The 20,577-nt window shown below is 43.7% G+C and overlaps 1 protein-coding gene across 6 annotated transcripts in view; it reads left to right on the top strand.

The window, feature by feature from the left end:
• The window catches only part of SGCD (sarcoglycan delta), a 620,371-nt gene that overhangs the window by 322,667 nt on the left and 277,127 nt on the right, over positions 1 to 20,577 (top strand). The gene's annotated exons all lie outside the window — the stretch shown is intronic.

Genomic DNA, 20,577 nt, shown 5'->3' with positions numbered 1-20,577 from the left:
CAGAATTTTGCAGCCACTCCTGACTGAGCTGCTCTTCACATGCACAGCCAGAAGGCATTTGAAGACCTACCCTGGTCCACAGGCCAGTGGTTAAGAGGGCTATTGATTTACATAAAATAAATTGCTTGATTAAAGGGAAGAAATGGTGACACACTTTAATATAGCTGAATTATAGTTTTCCCTTGAGGTAGCATTTTCCAGTTACTAAAGATTTCAGAGCCATTCTGTCGTGTGATTCATGTCTTTTTAATTTCAGTGCAAAATGCAAATGGACGTAGAAAACATCTGTTCAGTGTCATAGGAAGCTTATAGCATCAGCATGAGTGTCAAAGTGAAATTCATAATGCTCAAGTTAAACAATGGGAGCCTAAAATCTAAGACAACCTGTTAATAACAAAAGTAGTTATCAGTTTAATTGAAGTGGCAGCTTCTAATGGAGCTACCAAGTAAGTTGGCCACAGCTTGCTCTGTTTCCACTGCCAGGGTGAGAAGAGCCCAGGCCCCAAAATCGAGAAAGAGTCCCGATTTCTAGGACAGAAGCAGAGGAATTAAAAGCTAGCGAAACTTGAAATGCAAAGCAGTGAGAGGGACTATTTAGAATCTAAATGAAGGTGTGACTTTGACCTTACTGTGCATTAAGGCTATTCATAAGAGCAGCCTAACCCAGACTAGGGCAGCCCAGCCTGGGTTAGGCTGCTGGCAGGTGCGGGCCGTGAACGCACCTCGGTGTGTGTGTGGGGGGGCTTCTTTAAGTGTAAATGGAGCCAGTGCTCTGTGCCGCCCAGCAGCCCCCGTGGCAGGAAATCGCCTCTGCAACTCACCTGGCTCTCACAGAGGCGGGCTCCCGCCAGCCCCCCGGACACGCATTCATGGCCCGCTCCTGGCTGCTGGTGTGGAGTGCTGGGATTGCTACCGATCCCGGTCCTCCCACCCAGCCTAACCCCACTTTGTAGTCCACCCTTTAGCCAAGGTTAAGGGTATGAGCATTCACTTAACCCGGCTGCCAGGATTGAGTGTGTCCTAGAACACCCGTCCCTGGGTGGATTCCTCCAATGCACCATGCATGTTGCATAGTGCATTGTGGGATATCCTAAGGCTGAGCTGCATCGTCCTGGCTTCTGGAGATCTGTGCTGCTTGGTGCAATGCAGATCATCTGGGGGTGCGGTCCACGCTACCCACAATATTTGTTTTATCGTCTGGGAGGAAGGTAGGTGAAATCCTGCCTCCCCCACACACCCTCTTGGTAGGTCGTGTTAATTCCCTTATTGTTAAAAATGCAAAAGTTTTAAAACAGGTAAATTTTTAAAAGGTTTGATGATACAAGCAGAGTTATTCCCCAGATTATTCCAAAATATGCATATTTATGCGTATTTCTAGAGAAGGAGGAGAGCAGAAAAAAAATCCCTCTCTTTCTCCGTCCCTGCACATTCAGCTACTTGTCAACCCTCTGGCTGAGCTTCAAAGCAGCCCTTTGCAAGCCTGCACCCCCTGTTTTGCCCTTGTAGTGCCATGGAACACGTGAGCCACTGTGTGTAGCAATGTATGTCACAGATCAGCGTTGCTGTGTGAATATTGTCAGCAGAACAGAAGCAGTTCTGTAAAAGGGAAGGTGAGGTTATTTACAGGCACTTCTACCCATCATTTTCAAAAAATTCCAGAATGATCTAGATAAGGGTGATGAGTGTTGCTGTACAGGGAGGAAAATGATCTTACCAAGCCTTCAAGTAAACAACAATCTGTGCTGCACCCCTCCAAGTCCCAAGGAATGCCATCTTTCAAAATACTCTGAGGCTCTCCCAGTGTTGTTGCAAGATGAAGAATCTGTGATACATGAAATGCATAGCAGAACAATATGGTTTCTTTCTGCATAGATGTATTCTGTACAAAGAGCAACCATACTGCACAATCTGACTCACTGCAACACTGACACCATGGTGAGTAGGGATGTGCAGAACCAGTTTGATCACAAACCAGACCGCTGCTAACTTGATCAGTTTGGGTGGTTTGATTGTGAACCACTTTGAACTGGTTCTAGCTGGTTCGTCAGTCAACCAGCTCAGCTGATCGGTTCAACCAAAATGGTTCTTATACCCGCAGTTCAGTCCAAATTTGGTTTGAATTTGGACCGAAATGCACCAAACAGTCCATGCACATCCCTAATGATAGTCTTAACCAATGACACCCATTTTAGAGATTGCAGAGTAAAGATTACACTGTCAATTGATCATCCAGTTATCATCCACACTTCAGACACTCATGGTAGAAATCATGCAGCATGGTAATCTATATATATAATTCTCCTGGGTGCGCCTTTAGAATGTGCGTCCCAGCAGCCCAGCTGATTGGCTGGGCTGCGTGGGCGCCTGATTGGTCCTGGCGCACCCAGGAGAATTGGCTGGCCGGGCGGCTGCGGAGGCAAGGCGGCAGGCCAGGCAAGGCGGTGGGCCAGGCCAGGCCATGGCGGCGGCAAGGCGGCGGGCCAGGCCGCGGCAAGGCGGCAGTGGGCCCCAGCCCAGCCACAGATGTGAGGCGGCGGAGGCGGCCCAGCCCGGCAGCACAGTGGTGGTGGCGGCGGGACTCGGCCCGGCCGCGGCGGCGGCACTCAGCCTGGAGACGCAGATGTTCTGCGCCCGGGCCCACTAGTATTAAATAATGCTGCTGGTGTATAGGTCAGTGTTTTAAATAAGTCTTATATGGAGCAAACTTGGTGGCCAATTGTCACTTCTTGTCTTCATGGTGAACATAATCCTTCCAAGCATCTCTTGACTGCAAATACAGTACATAAGGGTTGAAGATTGTTTCAAGTCCTGAATTAGCTGTCTCTGCTCATCTAGATGGGAGATTGGTAAATTAGGGGAAATGATACATGATATTCAAATGCTTATCGTAATTTTGTGTAAGAACACCCAAATGCCTCCTGAGTACAGTAGACCCATACTGTACTCAAAAGAATTTAAATAAGAGGCTTTTTTTGCTGCTTATGGCTTTCTATTATTATTTAAAATTGAAACATATAATGAGCCTCTTCTCACAATCCATGAGAAGGGCTCTGGGGTGGTCTGTAGGGAGAGTGGATGATCCCTCCCCACAGCCAATCTTCCCCCCTTCTCTGGGTGGGCGGATCACCCGGACCAGTGGCTACTCAGTAGCTCTGAGGGTTGGGGTGCTGGGATGCACTGCTGTGCATTGCCCTGCCCCTGGGGCTCCGATAATGCACAGCACGAGTGTGCCATGCATTATGGTGATCCCCCTCCCCGAGTGTGCCAGCCGCAGCTGCAATCAGCTGACACACACAAGCAAATAAACAGGGTTCAGGGAGCACTCACTCCTTTAACCTCTTAGCCCGATTTTGCATGTGAATAGCCTCGATACCTGTGATGCAGGGGCAGGTCTTTTCTGCCACTGTGTTTGTAGTTGTATTTCTCCTACCAAAAGAATAACTGGAGTGTAAAACATGAAGGTTAATTTGAGAACATAGAATACCCAGGTTGACAGCATTCAGCCAAGTCCTACAGCAGCCACTTCTCTCTAGCCAGCTGTGATTTAGAAGGACAATATCTCACAAACAGCTAACAGGAGTTCTCTACTGAGCCATCTATGTAATGCAATAAGCTCTCCACAGGGTCAAGGCCACTGAGATTTGCTTCTATGGTTTGATTTACTAATGTTTACTCTATGAGAATGTATTAAAGGTTTCCATCAAGGCCCTGTAAAGTAAATTGTTGATGAAATGTGTGTGTATACACTTCTTAGCCTCTTTTAAAACAAAAACAATGTGTAATGACTGTAAAAGGTATGACACTTTATCATTGATCTATGACATAGCCTGGCAAAGGAACATCCAAAACAATTACACTGCATAGTAAAGCATTATGGTAAGTGTTATTTACCTGGGGTTACAACAATTCATACCCTCCCTCATTTCACCATGGGGACATGCCTGAAAACGTGCGGTAGATATGACCAAGGAAACTGGGAGGTATGATGTACAATCCTGGCACAATCCATGCCACAAATGGAAAGCAGATAGTAAAGTACATGCAGATCACATTATTTCAGTTTACCAAAGCAGAGGAGCCAAACTTCTTAGGACAGTGTTGTAGTGTTGTGTGGGCTAGTGTTAAGGACAAATGTCTCATCCACCCAGTGGCCCTGGGAGATCTTCATTGAATGTCCTGGAAATTGGCATTAAGATAATTGCACCTTTGCAGTTGAAATATTTTGTCATCTTAATCTAGGGGTCCCAAACTGTAGCCCACCTGCAGATGTTGGCCTATGATTCCCACCATCCCGGATTACTGGCCACTGTGACTGGGGATAATGGGAGTAGCTAGAGGGCCATGGTTTAACCCTGTTGTAAAGAGAATCCTGTTCTTTTGACTTCTCAAACCCCTTTCTTTGTGCACAATTATTAAACTAGCATATGTAAAGAATTGGCTGAGTCTCTTGGCTCTTTTCATTCCAAGTTATCTGCATAATATGATGGCTAGGGAGAGATGCAAATTGTCAGAATGTTATTAAACAACTTGGTTACTAAAGAGCAGCCCCAAACTCCATATAATCAAGAGGTGAATGATTTGTAGAAATGTATATCTAAGAGTGGATATATAAATATATAAAATCCTATTAAAATACTTCACAAAACCAGAATAAATTGTACTCAAAAGATTGAAATTCTCTTCACACTTACTGGGGAATAAGTCCATTGAACAGTGGGACATCTGAGTAGACATGCAAAGCAGTGGGCAGCACATTATATTCAAAATCCTCACCTCTTTGCCAGCTTACTTCTAACCCTCACAATCCTGTCATAGTAGAAAGGATTTCTAACGCCTCCAAAAGGGTTTGGTTTCATTATTCTTCATGGAAATCTGAACCCACTAAAATGCAAGCTTCAACTTTAGATACAGAACAAAATATTGTCTTTATTGTGCAGTTCCGAGGCACAAGATTAATGCACCTTTAGATAGAATAACTGGGAAGGATAGTACCTGAGGGAAGGCTTAACATTTTAATTGCAATATAAATATGTCACTCCCTTTCTAATTTAAGTAATGCATGGGAGCTTGCATAATGTCAAAGGACTTGTGATCATAATGTATTGCACCTGCTAGTGAAGCCGGACTGCTGGAACAGCACAGCTAAAGCTAAAATACACATTGCTAGTGATATGTTAGTGCTTGGATGAGAAAACTGATTGTTGTTGGTCTATAGTTGGTGAATACGCTTTACTGGCTACAGGTTGTAGTAGTTGTTATCTTATCCTTTGCGTTTCATGTAGAAGTTCCTATCTTCAGTTCTAGGGGTTGGCACAAAACCGGTTTGACTGGTTCGGTTCAAGTCTGAACCAGAATCGAACCGCCAAACCAGGCATGTTTGGTTTTGTGCCCCTGAACAATACCCGGCCAATTGGTTTGAATTCAAGCCAGTTAGGGGATATTAAAGTGGTTTTTTAAAAATGTAACACTCACTGCTGGATCCGACAGCTTTGGGGGGTGCTCCCTCTCCCCCTGCTGGCCTCCCCCGGTCCTCTAAGAGCAGTTTCAGTCCATTTAGGGGCCGTTCTGGCCCTTTCTCCAGTGGCAGGGGCCATTTTGGAGATCAATATGCATGCGCCCTGGCCATCCTGACAGGCCCTTAGAGGACCAGGGGGAGGACAGCAGGGGGAGGGGGAGACTGTGGAGGTCCTGCCACAGCAGCACCTCCCCTAGGTGGTGAGTGTTAATATTTTTTTTAATATTAGAACCCTCGAACCAAATCGGGCTCGGGACCTTGAGCCAAACTGGGCCCAGTCCAGATCGAGGCGAGTCCTCGAGCCAGACCAGTTCAATGGCAAACTGGCTTGACTATGAGCCGGTTCACACATCCCTATTCAGTTCCTACTATCTCCAGTTAAAGGAGCTGCAGTAGCAGCTGGAAGTGATGGAAAAGATCTCTGCCCAAGTCTCTGGAGAGCTGCTGCTAGTAAAATCATACAATGCTGAGCTAGAAGGGCCTGACTCAATATAAGACAGTTTCATATGTTCCTATTAAAAAGGGGTTTCTCAATGTTTTATATTATAATAGCCTAGTTATTGGTTCTGGTGATGTCTCTTGGGAGCACAAGCACCAAGCACACAACTCACTGAGTAATACTGCTATGCTGAATTTGGCTTCTATTGATTCTCTACCTTCTGTGCTTTTTGAAAATCAATCTCCAGCTGTGCTAACATAATGATTACTACATCTGTGATTTTTTTTTTTTAATCTCCCGTTGGCCTCTGTCTATCGGGGCACTGAAATGTGTGTTTAATACTGGAGAATGAAACAGCTTAGGTTTTGTATTCCCACTGGAGTTTCATTCCATGTTCATCACTGCTGTCTATATAGCTGACAAGCACTATTGAATGACCAACAGTCTGTATGGCTGTCCTGGATATGACTGACCTTTTCTGGGATACCAGCTGAGCACTAAAATATGGAACCATGACAGAGGTGGAACTATAATGAGCAGGTGGATTCCAAGAACCCAGGCTGCCTAGCTCCTGGGAGTCACCTGCCTTGGCTCCCTCACCTCCAGAACTCATATCCCAGCCACATTTGCTGACTGGGTGCTTCTGTTTTCCTTTCTCTCACACACTGGAGAGAGAGAAAGTGGCGGGAGGGGCATGCACCAGTCAGCAAACACAGGCTAGGAATGAGCTCCAGAGGGCTCCCATGGCCCTGGCCATGCCCCTTTGCACATCATATGCAAGGGGGCATGGCCAGAGCCCCAGAAAGGCCATAGTAGTCCTCCGGAGCTCATTGTGAGCTGGCTGGTGCATCTATTTTCCTTTCTCTCTCCCTTTGGAGGGAGAGAAAGGAGAAAAGAACATGTACTCAGCCAGCAAATGCAGGCTGGGAATGAGCTCCAGAGACCGCTTGTGGGCCCTCCAGGGCTCTAGTCATGCCGCCTTGCAATAATGCACAAGGGGGCATGGCCAGAGCCCAGGAAGGGCTATGGCAGCCCTCTGTAGCTCATTCTCAGCCAGCGTTTGTGTGTGTTTGTGTTTCTTATTTCTCTCTCTCCATCAAGGAAGGAACATAGATACCCAGAAATGCTGGCTGGGTATGAATTCCAGAGGGTTCACATGGGCTCTCTGGTCCTCTGCCCATGCCCTCTTATGCATGATGTCATGCATAAAGGGTGTCACTGGTGTGCACACTGCAGACCCCCAGCAGGGCCACAGGGATGGGTGAACATGGGCCCGTTCCCCTGGCTACACCAATGAACCATGAGCATGTAAAGCTGCCATGTTGATGCTTCAGTGCTGGTAACAGCTATAAGTATGCCTCCAGGTAGTTACGCAGGTAATCTGAGATGTTTCCACATGGAGAACTACTCTGACTGAGAATGGGCATTCCGATGTTATTGTTGGCAATGGTACAATTTTGCAGCTGTGGTATGAATTGAGACTTTTGAGACTACCTTAAAAGTACTTTGACAGCAAATGGCCAGCAAGTGGCGTTGCAACATTGTGCAATGGCAGCTGATGTCATCTGAATGTCCTATGGAGAAGCAGAACTTCCATTTTCAATTGGATTATTCCATCTGGAAACACTCTGAGGTCATTCACACAACATGTGTCTTGACCAGGTTTGGGAGATTTGTGAGTGTTCCCAAGTTTTGATTGTGAGGGAGCAAACAACTAGATAGAAGGAGGGAGAAGTGATTGTGTTGGAGTCAAGGTAGGAGGAAAACCTGAATAGGGTAATCACATGCTGAGTATGAAAGCTGGGTAGGACTGCGCTGTCCTACCCAGCCTATTCCACACAATCATTTCTCCCTCCACTTATCTAGTTGTTTGCACCCACACAGCAAAAATTGGGAATACACACAGCTCCCCAAACTAGCTCCTACCCAGTTTTCGGTTGTCTTAAGGACCTCTTTGAATTTTGGGATGCACTGCTACAGTCTACATATCATTGTAACTGATGGTTTTGAATAATAAGCTGTGGCCTCTTAAATCACATAGCAGGCACATTTAACTTTCTTCTAATGTTTGTATGACAATGTAACATTGTACTTTGATCTTTTAAAAATGGTTCTCCATCAGTTGCCATGAACATCATATCTATTTAACAGAGATGAATAAAACAAAAATGTGATACTATTGCTGCTTTTAAAACACATGTATACTTTTAAAATAATGATTCAGTAAAGAATAAAGGCTCATATGGGCTACTGCAAGTTGCTTGTTGACAATCTAGTGATGTAGTGTCAGTGAATTTTTTTAAATCGCTTTTTATCGCTTCCAAACATTTTTCATAATATTCTACAAATGTAGTTCTTTACATTCAACCCAACATTGGCTTGTTCTTGATTACTAAGTAATAAAAGAGAAACCTTTAACTAAGTGCTAAAGCCTGTAATTCAGTGATACAAGTCTTTCCTGTATCCAGACCTGAATTAATGGGACTGGTTGATGACTTTGATATCAGTATCTACAATCTAGTTTTGATTTCTCAAACTGAGTATTGACTTTAAATAGCTGAGAAACTAATGATAGTAGAATTATAACTTAGAAGCAAAAAAATATCATTTTAGCTTAAAGAATGAGCTATGTACCTGCCTTGACCCAGGGTTTTTATTGTATCTCACGGGCCTTGTTCCTCTGGCTTTATATATTCCAAGTGTAAAGCATAATTTACTCCACATTAAAAAATACACATTTGGATCATTAACTTTAAGGGTATTCTCCTCCAGAAGCTCATTTTTCAATAACATTTCTTCCTATAGTAGCACATTAGACCAATGTAAAATAAAGTTTCCCCCCTGCAGGAATGGGTTATGAGTTCAATACAAAGAAGTCACAGACAGAAATTCTTGCAGGGGAGAATAGATTAATATCTATGCTATGGAACAGCCTAAACAATATATGAGTTCTTTTTTACCACTACATATCTGCCAGGAATTTTTATGTAATGAAGCAGCTACCTCAGTAGCTTGCCCTGGGCTTTGCATTGATAGTCTCCAGACCTGTTGTTTACCATCCACATATTGCTTTATTAAAACTTGTAAGAGCATATTTACATAGTTATGGCCTCAGCCACTCTTTTATTATGACTGAAGTGCAGAAACATAGAATGCAATTCTACTCCCAAATCTGATAATAATGAAATTGATTCTGATCTTACTCTTGCTCTCATGCGCTCACCTAGGCTAGGGAAGTGCACAAAACTATTTGGTTTGGTTCAAATTTGAATTGGACCAGGCATGTTTTGGCACCCCTTTGAGCCAGGCCCGGTTCAATTCGAATTCAAGCAGGTTTGGGCCTGGTTCGAGGGTGGCAGGGTGGGGGCAATAAAATTAATTTTAAAAGTAATGACTTACTTGAGGGTTGAAGCAGCATTGTGGGGTGCTGTGGTGGCCATGTGGGTGGGGGTCTCTGACAGCTCCCCTTCTCACCACCAGCCTTCCCCTGAGTCTCCCTGGACTGGTTCGGCCCATTTCAGGGCCAGTTTGGCCCTCTGTGCATGCGCAACAGCCATTTTTGGGGATACTGCACATGCACACTGGCCGTTTGTATGACCCGGTGGTGGTAAGTCATTACTTTTAAAGCTCATTTTTATCCCCCGCCACCCTCGAACCGAGCCCAAACTGGCTTGGCCAGTTCAACTCAACTTTCAAATCAAACCGGGCTCGGCTCAAGGTCGGGCCTTCGAGCGAGCAGTTTCCAGCTCGATCCAGCTTGATTTCGAGCCGGCTCTCACACCCCTAACCTAGGCCTCCACTCTTCTCAGCCATCAGCTGTCATTGTGGGAAAAGCCTGGACACAGAAATAATAACGATCATTGAAAATATGCCTATTTAATTGCACTACATCCTATTTCCTTTCTATAGTTTATTGACATAAAATGTGGAGGTAATTTTTAATTACTTTAAAATTATTTTAAGTAATTTTTCTTTTGAAGTCCCATACTTTTTTGCTCTACTGCTGATAATTCCTGGCAGATTACAAAAGCTTTGTTAAAGAAGGTGATCCATAGCAATATATTTAGTGTGATTCTTTCCCTCTCTTAGCAAATGAGGGAAAGCTAAATCACACATTTTAAAATCTCTTTACAGTGTTCAGTTGCCACATTAAGAGAAGTCAACATTTTCATCCCTGTTCATTTCCATCCCCCTGCCTGTGAATGATTGTTGAATTGGGCAATCTGTATTTACAGGGTGTGCAAGAAACTGTGAGATAGCAGCTCTCTGATACCCACCCTTAGAGCCTCAAGGAAAGACTTAAGGTTGTGGTTGTTGTTTTTAATACTCTGGGATGGCAAATGGTAATTTAAAATTGGTTTGTTTTTTGTTTTTTTTTAATTTTAGTTAGCCCGAGGAGATGCATGATACCCTGCAGCTGGGTTAAGGGTACAAGAGCACCCTTAACATTGGCTAACAACTGAGTTATTTAGGAGGGTTAGGTGGGCAGGAAGTGGAGGGGTCCGCGAGGATCCCACTGCTTCACATGACCAGCCTAACCCAGTTTGGGTTAGGCGCGTCATAAGAACAGCCTCCATGTATGGTATTTCCTTTTCATCCCCTACTGTTGTGATAAACTTCCTGTAACCATTCACAGAGGCTGTTCTCACAACCAGGCTAACCCAGCCTGGGGCAACCCAGGCTGGGTTAGGCTGACCATGAGAAGCGGTGGGATGCTCATGGGTCCCTCCACGCCCTGTCCACTTAACCCTCTTAACTAACCTGCCTGTTAGCTGATGTTAAGGGTGCACTCACACCCTTAACCCAGCTACCAGGTATTGTGTGTCTCCTCAGGCTGAATTCAGCCCAAGGAGACACAGAGATGTGCACATAGAGTGCCTGCCTGACAGGGGAATCCCCAGTGCAACACACATGCTATGTGCTGCATTGTGGGATGCCTGGATGCCAGAACAACAAGTTCTGGCCCTGGATCTCTCTTCCCTGCTCTGTGTAGCTCCGAGCAGGGCTGCCAGTGTGGATGCATGGGTGGCACACTGAAGATGACCTGCTTGGTTGTCTGGGGGGAAAGTAAGTTGAAAGCAGCCTTCTCCCCACCTGCCCAGGGCGATCATGATATCATATTTTGTACCATAGTTGTTATTTCTGTGTCCAGGAATTTCCCACAATGACAGCTGATGACTGAGAAGAGTGGAGGCTTTCTGATTACAAAGAAGAATGGGTTGTGCCAGCCCCTCTCCATCCTTTATGCTAGGACATTTGTCTAAACGTGGTCTGAGAAGGGTTGAATGAATTAAACCCTGAATTAATTGTGATAGTTTTGGATAATGAAATTGTAAGAATCTTATGAATATTATTCTCTGAGAACTGTGTTTCTTTTCATTTCTCAGTTTATTGCTGTATTCTGGGTGATAGACACAGATTTGAAGAATTATTTTTTTAATTTTGATTAGATTAGACATCAGAGACGAATGTGTTTTGTTTTAGACTTCTTAATGTCTTTTCTTGATCAGATTTGCTTTCCCCCCTATCAGACTTGTTAAATAAAATGTTTAGTTTAACAAAGTGGTAGAATGAAAACATATTCCAAATAGTCTCAGTGGGATACTTTTGGGGGGAAATGCTAATGACCTGCTGATTGGGATGCAAGGAAAATACTCATATTTATCCAGAAGTCATCCAAGAAGTCTTGTCTCCCATCCCAGAGACATGAGCTCACAAGGTCTGGAAAGTGGTGCGGCAAGGCAAGTTGGATTGTAGTACATGGACCCCTCCATGAAGTAAAGTAAAGTTGTGCCTCCAAGTTGTTGTCAACTCCCGACGACCACAGCGCCATGTGGTTTTCTTTGGTAGATTGCAGGAGGGGATTACCATTGCCATCTCCCTCACAGTATGAGATGATGCCTTTCAGCATCTTCCTATATCACTGCTGCCTGATATAGGTGTCTCCAATAGTCTGGGAAGCATACCATTGGGGAACTGGCAACCTCTTGTTCTCTAGGCAAATTACTTCCCCACTATGCCATTAGGTGGCTGGACACCTCCATAGGAAAAATTAAACAGAAATTAATGGGACTTAAACTAGTCACAATTAACTTGTCTCATTTATTTCCATGGTGCTTAGTCTTGACTAACTTAGTCTGATTCCTGCCCTTAGAGTTATGTTCCGTTTGAATTATGAGGAATTTAGTTAAGCAAAGGTTGGTCATCTGAGTGGGCCCTTTAGTCTGTGCATGAGCTGAGAAATATTACACTTCTGGTAACTCATGAGCATTGACCATAGAGCCACAAAAGCAAGGGAGAGTGTTATATATTCTTTCCTACTCTGTCAACCCCTTTGTTTCACAGGGCAGTGTCTTGACATCTAGTGACAAGCTACTATGGAATAAGCTAGTATAGTGTAGGGGCTCAGAAGCTGCACTCTGCCCAATATGTCTCAGCTCTGCCACAACTTGCTAGGTAGTCTTAGGCAAGCTGCTCTCCCTTGCATCTTCAGATCAACATCTCCAATGTAAGGATAACAACACTGACCATTCTTAATTAGTTTTATGAATATTACTTATGTAATGTATGTGATGTGCACTCAGCCACTTCAGCTGTGCTCTATGGAACTCCCTGCTCTTGAGGCCCATTATGGTTTTTTGATGCCTGATTAAGACATTTTCATTATTGTTAACTAAGTTGGGTAGAGTTTCCCCTTTACAGAGCTTTTGTTCCTTCTGTCTCATCTTTAAAACTAATTGTTTCACCTTGTTGTAATTATTTTCAAATTGTGAGTTTACTGGATTAGTTTTGATTCTGAGTTTATTATCTAGCGGGGTCAAAAGGCAGAGGAAAATCCATATTTAAACTATATAACTATCTATATCTATGTCTATCTATCTATCTATCTATCTAAATATAAATAAATTTTTATTTAGCATTATTGGCTTCTTCAAATTGGAGCAGGCTTTTTTTTTAAAAAAAGTGTTGGCTAACATAATTGCTTGGCTAGTTATTACTGTTTGTCATTGTTCCTATATATCTTATTACAGATTTGTAGGCATGCTGTAAATGTACTGGCACAAAATATACCCCAGCACATACATAGAGTATGATTTTGTTGACTGCTACTTTTTGCTTTACTCAAAGGAGCATTTTTTCTTTCCAAGTTCAGTTCAGTGTGACGTTTGGATGGATGTGTGTGTGTGAATATATATTTTTTCTACAGCAGGCAATGATGATATCCATAATTGACATCTACCGGTAAGTGTTCCATTGACTTAAGGGGCTTTGCCTAATTATCTACACTCTGAATCATGAGAGAGTTTCTGGTAAGCCTTGTTTTTAGTGGCATCTGTCTACCCAACTGCAACTGTTCATTATCTCTGGTTTGATTTCATTAACTGATGTACATTAATGAGGCATTAAGCAACTTGTGCTTATGTTACCAGGCAGGCTATGGCACAGCTTTCTGGTGATTGTACTTATTAATGCATCATCCATGGGTAAACAGATTTTTATTTATAATTTTGATTAGACGCTGCCTCAACTACAATAGCAAAAAAGATGAACCCAAAAAGGTCAATCTGTTTGTTTGAAGTAAAAATAAAGAAGGGTCTGTTTAACCAGCATCAGTTTCCGATCATACTTATGTGCCACAGATCTGGCCAGCCCAATTGAAGAAGGCTAATGAATGCATCAGCATGATTAAAACATCTGTCTCTGTCCTAAAGGGTCAATTCCAGGGCTAGATTGGCATGATGATTGCCAAAGAAAGCCAAATTAACCAAACTTAATGTTCTTCTCATCATTAGTCCATTGAGTTGACAATGATGGGTAGCAAACATGCACCAGTGAACAGTAATGAAGCTGCTCCTGGATCAGCTCAGCATAGGTTTTTTTCAGGCTAATTAGGTAGACAAAAATGTTAATTTAATCAGAGGAGCATGTATTCATTAAAGAAGGTGCATAAGAGAGCTGATTGCTGAAGTAGAAAATTAGCTCAGTCAAGAGGTAAAATATAGCCACTGACAAAGTTGTCCAAATTTCCAAGATCACAAGTTTGGGCAATGGATTGCCATCTCTCCAACTAATATATATACATACGTGAGAGAGCAAACAGTCTCTGTTACTAATTGAGCTCTGAACTGTCTAACAGATAATACGTTTATGCCTGTATTGTATTGTGCAGTTGTATGGTGCACCTTTTTTGAATGCCTATGTAGTGGAAAAGTGAGATGTTAACTGGATGTATAACATCATGGAAAACATAGTAAAAATTGCTTTTAAGGTGGGTTTCTTGATTCGCCTGCTTGTATGGGACATTAAGAGATGTTGACTGATGTCCTTCAGCTTAATACAGGTACTGCAGACCCACACACTGCTGCAGGGCTCTAACACACATGGCAACGCTGCTGCACAAGAGGGTATGTTACCACAACTGGACTTCCCAATGATGCTTTTGTCTATGGTGGGGGAATTAGCTTGGCTTGAGGGAACAGTTCTGTAACTCTATCAATTTGGTGCAGGTTTGGTAATTGGAAAAGATGAGGAGGCAGAAATGTGATACAACATATTTGTTTAGGATAAATGGGGGTACCAGAAGGCAACAGTTAGGCAAGGCAATAAAACCTAACTAATAGTCTTAACAGAAATCTTACAGATTAGCTTAGCGTCCAAATTGCAGGTTAAGGCTTGCCATAGAAAGTGCTTGGAAGCAGGAATAGAGAGAGGAGAAAGGGTGTGTGTGTGTGTGTGTGTGTGTGTGTGTGTGTGTGTGTGTGTGTAGAGACTCAAAGAGGCAGAAAGTTAGCTTTACCTGTTCTTATTCCGGTGATGCGTTCAGTCCACTTGCAGCTCAGTGCCCATGCAGGTCTCCTCATAGGAAAAGGCAGAAGGGCAGAAAGCAGAAAGGGTGAGGAGCGAAGGGCTACCACTTGCACTCTTGAGAACCAGCAGGTTATAAATCCATGTAGACTCCGAGGCCAGGTGGCTTGGCCAGGAGTACTTATACTCCAAAACATGCCCAGAGGCAATTCATAAGTTATGCTCCCTCCCTGAAGGGGCAGAAATCCGAGTGGAACAATGAAGTTCAGAGCTGTATGAACTGGTCAGTCTTGGATGTGACTGGCCAAACAAAAGGTGAAAATGGCTTGTGGAAGTGTATGTGTAGCTCTGAATAGCTGGTGGTCTTAAGGCTTATCTGGAGATGGAGATACCACTCCAGGTGTAAAGATATATGTTTTTAGATTTTAATGAGCTGCCTCTGCTCTGGGAAATGTAGCTTCTTATCTGAATGGCATCAGAGAGTGCTTGCAAGGCTATCTCTCATGTAAAAAGGGAGCATTTCCTCCCTTGAGGAGTGCCTTTTGAATTAGGTCTACTTTTTACCTTCTCTTGAGATAACGAGAGAGAGGTTGGGGATGATCCCTTGCAGTCTTAGGTATTATGACCTCGGGGTACATTGCCCCTTGCTTTGCTCATGCCAAGTGTCCAGCTGTGAGCTTTTGCCAAATATGGGCAGGTGCAGAGTTCATGATCCCATGAACTGAGGTATCCAAAATGAAGACTGTGAGCCCACAGTGCCAAGTGCATGGGGTGGGGTACACTCTGTGCTTCCCCAAATCAGGCTTTCTGGCAACAGGTACAGCTTACCCTTGAATGATCACAGGTCACGATACTTGTGTTATTCCTAATTCAGTGCTGTGGAACATGTCAGCCACTGTATGGACCTTGAAGCTTGACTTCAAGGCAAATTATCCAGCAGGCAGTTGTAGTGGCTGAGATCCAATGAGGTATCTGTACCTGTATTTTGTAAGAGCTTTCTCTTCAGAAGGTGTCCTTCACAGAATCCCCAACTGCTTTTTAAGACCTGTAAGCAAGGATTTGTGTGTAGGAATGCCTGAATCCTCCTTTAGATTCCCACACTCATGTGTTGGAATTTCTGATTTTGTCAAATGTGTACCACCATCAAATGTGTACCACCACCCTCCGGTGCCGTGCAGAGGCAGGTGCTCCCAGTGCAGCCAGCTCTGTCCGGTATCTGCATTACCTGTGCCGAGGGCGGCTTTTCTTTGCAACTGGAGCCCATGGAGATGGCTGAAAAGGCACACTCTTTCCCAAAAAGCTCCTTTGTCATCACTCCAACTATTGGTTTTCCAAGCCAGTGAACAGAACAAACAAGAGGGGGAAACAGAGATCTCACACTCATGCATGCTCTTCAGTTGCTCTGTATGCCTTTTTCAAACTGTTCCCAGCTTGGAAAAGTGTGGCACAGGAGCATATGAGAGAGTTTTTCCTAGGAGCCTGTGTGCTCTACTTCCCCTAATATGTTGCCATTCTGAACTGGAAAACAGCTGGGAAAGACCACAGAGGAGAAGAGATTGCTTTTGTAAAGATCTCGCCTCCATGCTACATATCCCTGCTTCCTTGGCTGTTTAGAGAGTCACAGAGAAGCAGAAGAGATGTGCATGAGGGGTGTGTGTGTGTGTACCCATCATCTCTGTATCTTTGATCACTGCATGAGGTGTGTGTGTGTGTACCCATCGTCTCTGTATCTTTGATCACTATTGCTGCTGGATTGAGCCACAGGTACCAGCTGCCAAGCCCTAGTTTAGTGGAAACATTACTTCATCCCGATGTGAAACATCCCAATTTGAAGCCGGCTGCATTTTAAGGACAAAATAGTGAGCCAAAAAGTAACTATGGGAGAGGAGACATTCTCAGTATTTGACATTTAATGATGGCAGGTACAGCTTCGCCATGAGGCCAGGTGAGTGGAGAGCTTCAGAAAGCAAGTGCATCAGGGAGTGCCAAGTACATGCCACCTGTCTGATGCAGTCCCAAGCTGTTGCTGCCTCCTTTCCACTGTTCTAGGATCTTCGCCCTCTTCTCATCAGACCCACCTCATGGGGTTTGGTGTTAATGCCACATCTCTTCCCTATAATAGGCTTCCATTTTGGGAGAAGACAAAGGGGACATGTTTGGTGCTGGAAAGACAAGCAATTGAGCCGAGCCTGGAGCCATGTGCAGCAGAGACAGGAAGGCAAAGCTGCATACATCTGCCTGCTACAGCAAGAGCAGTGGTGGCAGCAAGAGGGCAGAGCTTGCCTCTGAAGGGATTAAGGTTTGCTGAATCCAAAAAAGGCAAGGGATGGATTTATTCAGAGCAAAGTATGGATCCTAATTAGTATGGGGTTTGAAATGTTCATTTTTCTTTGCTAACAGCTCACATTCTCAGTGAGTCGTGCAGTCACACAGGGGCACCATGGTTGAGATGTGGGCGTCACCAGTATTCTTCCTTGGAATGAAATGTTAAATTATTGTGGGTTGTGTGGACTAAAAAAGTTGGGGGGCATCCATTGGGGCTACTTGGCAGCAGGAAGTTCTATTCATGTGTAAAAAATCATGACTCCGGATGAAGGTTAAGGCCGAAATAAGAAAAGTATCAGCATGGTCTCATACTGTGAGGGAGAAGGCATGGCACACCACTCCTGTATTCTACCCAGAAAACCACATGGCTCTGTGGTCACCAGGAGTCGACACTGACTTGATGGCACAACCTTTCCTTTCCTGTCCTATCAGAAGAATTATCTCCTTGCATTATTTGTGGACTTAACAAGAAAAGTTTGTTGGATTACCCATTTGCAAATCTGGATATTTGGGAATTCAGAAGAACTCTTGAGATATTGGATTACAAACGTGGGACTCCTTTTCCATTGCGACTTACTTTGAAGACCCAAGTCAAGAAGAACATTTTGGGTTTATATCACATAGGAATCACTTGTACTCTGGTTTTGATTGATATGTATACTAATTATGATGATTTCTTTAAATGTATACTGTTTTATATTGCTATTTTAGCTAAGTTATATTAAATCTTGTTAATATACCGACTACAGGTCTTGTAGCATATAGAGGTCTGTGTACATTTCATACGTATCACTGTTTTTCTATCCGATGATAACATTGTTTGGGGTACTTTTTGAAATATTTGTTGTATAGGTAGAACCCATTTAGGTCCTTTTTAATTATTGTTGCTGCTGTGGTTGTCACAAAATTTGGCAGTGTTCATTATCATTGCTTGTCAAATTTGCTGAATTTTGCAAATCTAGTTTTGCTTTGATCATGCTATCATTTTCATTCAACCAAGATTCATTAAATCAAAGTCTATTTGGAATATGGAAGATACTTTATTGATTCTTCAATGAGTATGGCAATGGATAAGCAGCAGGAAACAGAAGACCCTTCTGAAAGAAGCAAGAAAGAATCCCTCCATATGAAAAGCTGTGACAAAATTTTGGCTTTGTTTTCTTGTAATTATAGATACAAAGACCAAAAAGATGCTGGGTTTGCAATTTTATTATAATGAGTTAAAGTATGAAAATACCACATGGAAATGAGTTATGGATCAGGAAACATGAGAAAATATAGAGCTCAACAAAGTTGGAAAGAAACATTATAATTAAAAACCTATCGAAACTGTGGTTTTTTGTTTTTTGTTTTTTTATAAACACAATCACTTAGATGATAGGGTTTGAGCATAGTATATTTTTGTTTGATGAGAAAAGCACCCTCTCCATTGGAAGATTTTCAGGGATACTGTGGAAATGGATGAACATGTTTGCATTATAGTCCTTCCCTTCCTCTAGTTAATTTACAAGTCCTTTGTGTAGAAGGGGAGCAGATTACACAGTGAGGCTGTTCTCATGAGTAGCCAAGACCAGGCTAGGACAGCTAAGCCTGGGCTTGGCTGCCTGTGGGAACCACCAGGAGCTGACTGGCTCCTGGCGGAGCCTCAGCAGCAAACCTGCCTAGGGAGCCCACCACTTAGATAAGGTCAAGGGAGCAATTGCTCCCTTAACCCCATTGAGCTGATCTTCTGTCTGTGCCAGATGCTTTCAGCTGGCACTGAATGACTGGTGTGTGCCTGCCCTTGCATAGTGCATTGTGGGATTTCCAGGAGGTGGGACGATGCGTCCTGACCACTTCACCTCTGCACTGTCCATGGCAGCCGTGGACCATCTGGGCATTGCTGCGGGGAAAGCGAGTTCCTGCTGCCTTCCCCACTACCTGCCCTCAAGCCCCCTCACTCAGTCCTAAGAATGGGCTTAGTCAATTTGCAAATGCTCGCCACTTTAAAGGAAGCCATCCGCAATGTGCAAAGCAATCCCTCACCCCCCTTAGTCAATCTGAAAATACTTTGCGAAGGAATGGATTGCCTCATGCCCCATGCTGCAGATCACCTCCTTCAAACTGGCAAAGACCTAAAGTTGGACGATAATCCACTACACAAAACTTCCCTCTCTCTTGTCAATTTGCAGACACTTTGCCTAGTTAGAGGATAACCAATACATTCTTGATTGGTTAAGTTCACTCACGTGGACATCCAGAGGACTTTTTTTGAGGGGGACCCAGCATTCTTGGGGAGGGAGAAGGCAACTGAAGCAAGAAGTGTGGCAATATTGGCTCAGTCAAGGAGGGGCTACCCTCTGGGGGGGGCAAACAAACATGATCACTCATGCGAACAGTCCAGGAAGTGTTAGGCTCACTTTAATTGAGCTACATATCCCCTTAGTGACATCAACACGCTCACTTCATTGTTTCTGGAAGGGATTAGAGCAGAAAGGAAAGATAAGAGGAAATATTTTATTTATTTAGTTAGTTAGTTAGTTATTTGACATATTTTTATACTATCCAAAACCTACGTCTCTGGGCGGTTTACAACAAAATAAAAAGAAAGTAAAACATTCATTAAAACAAAAATGAAAAGTTTAAAACACTACAACAATCCAAAAATTTTAAAATAATATTTTAAAACAGCATTAAAACCATTAAAGCAATCTTAATTAAAAGCCTGGGTGAACAGATGCATCTTTAAAGACTTTTTAAAAACTGTCAGAGATGGGGAGGCTCTTATTTCACTAGGGATTGCATTCCAAAGCCTCGAGGCAGCAGCGGAGAAGGCCCGTCCCTGAGTGGCCACCAGATGAGCCAGTGGCAACTGCAGACAGACTTCTCCAGCAGATCTCAGTGGGCAGTGGGGTTCATGACGAAGAAGGCGTTCTCTTAAATACCCAGTGCCCAAGTCATTTAGGGCTTTATAGGTTATAACCAGCACCTTGTATTTTGCCCGGAAACATATCGGCAGCCAGTGTAGCTCCTTCAGTACAGGAGTTATATGGTCTCTCCGAGATGACCCAGAGACCAACCTGGCTGCCGCATTCTGGACCAACTGCAGTTTCTGGACTACATACAAGGGCAGACCCACACAGAGCTCATTGCAGTAATCCAGCCAGGAGGTTACCAGCAGATGTGCCACTGTTTTGAGGTCATTCACCTCAAGAAATGGACACAGCTGGCGTATCAGCTGAAGCTGATAGAAGGCACTTCTGGCTATTGCCTCAACCTGGGACACCAGAGAGAGGCTCGGATTCAGAAGCACCCCTAGACTGCGTACCTGTTCCTTCTGGGGAAGTGTGACCCCATCCAGAACAGGCAGATCAAAATCTCCAGTCTCGAGTTCTGATCCCACACAATGAGTACCTCTGTCTTACCTGGATTCAGTCTCAGTTTGTTATCCCTCATCCAGCCCATCACTGACTCCAGGCAGGCATTTAGAGAGGTTATGCCCTCTCCTGATGAT

The sequence above is a fragment of the Hemicordylus capensis genome, chromosome 2 (genome assembly GCF_027244095.1).
Source record: "Hemicordylus capensis ecotype Gifberg chromosome 2, rHemCap1.1.pri, whole genome shotgun sequence".
In the NCBI taxonomy this organism is placed as follows: Eukaryota; Metazoa; Chordata; class Lepidosauria; order Squamata; family Cordylidae; genus Hemicordylus; species Hemicordylus capensis.
Note: the sequence above shows the minus strand (reverse complement) of the source record. Positions and strands in the feature narration are given on the sequence as shown.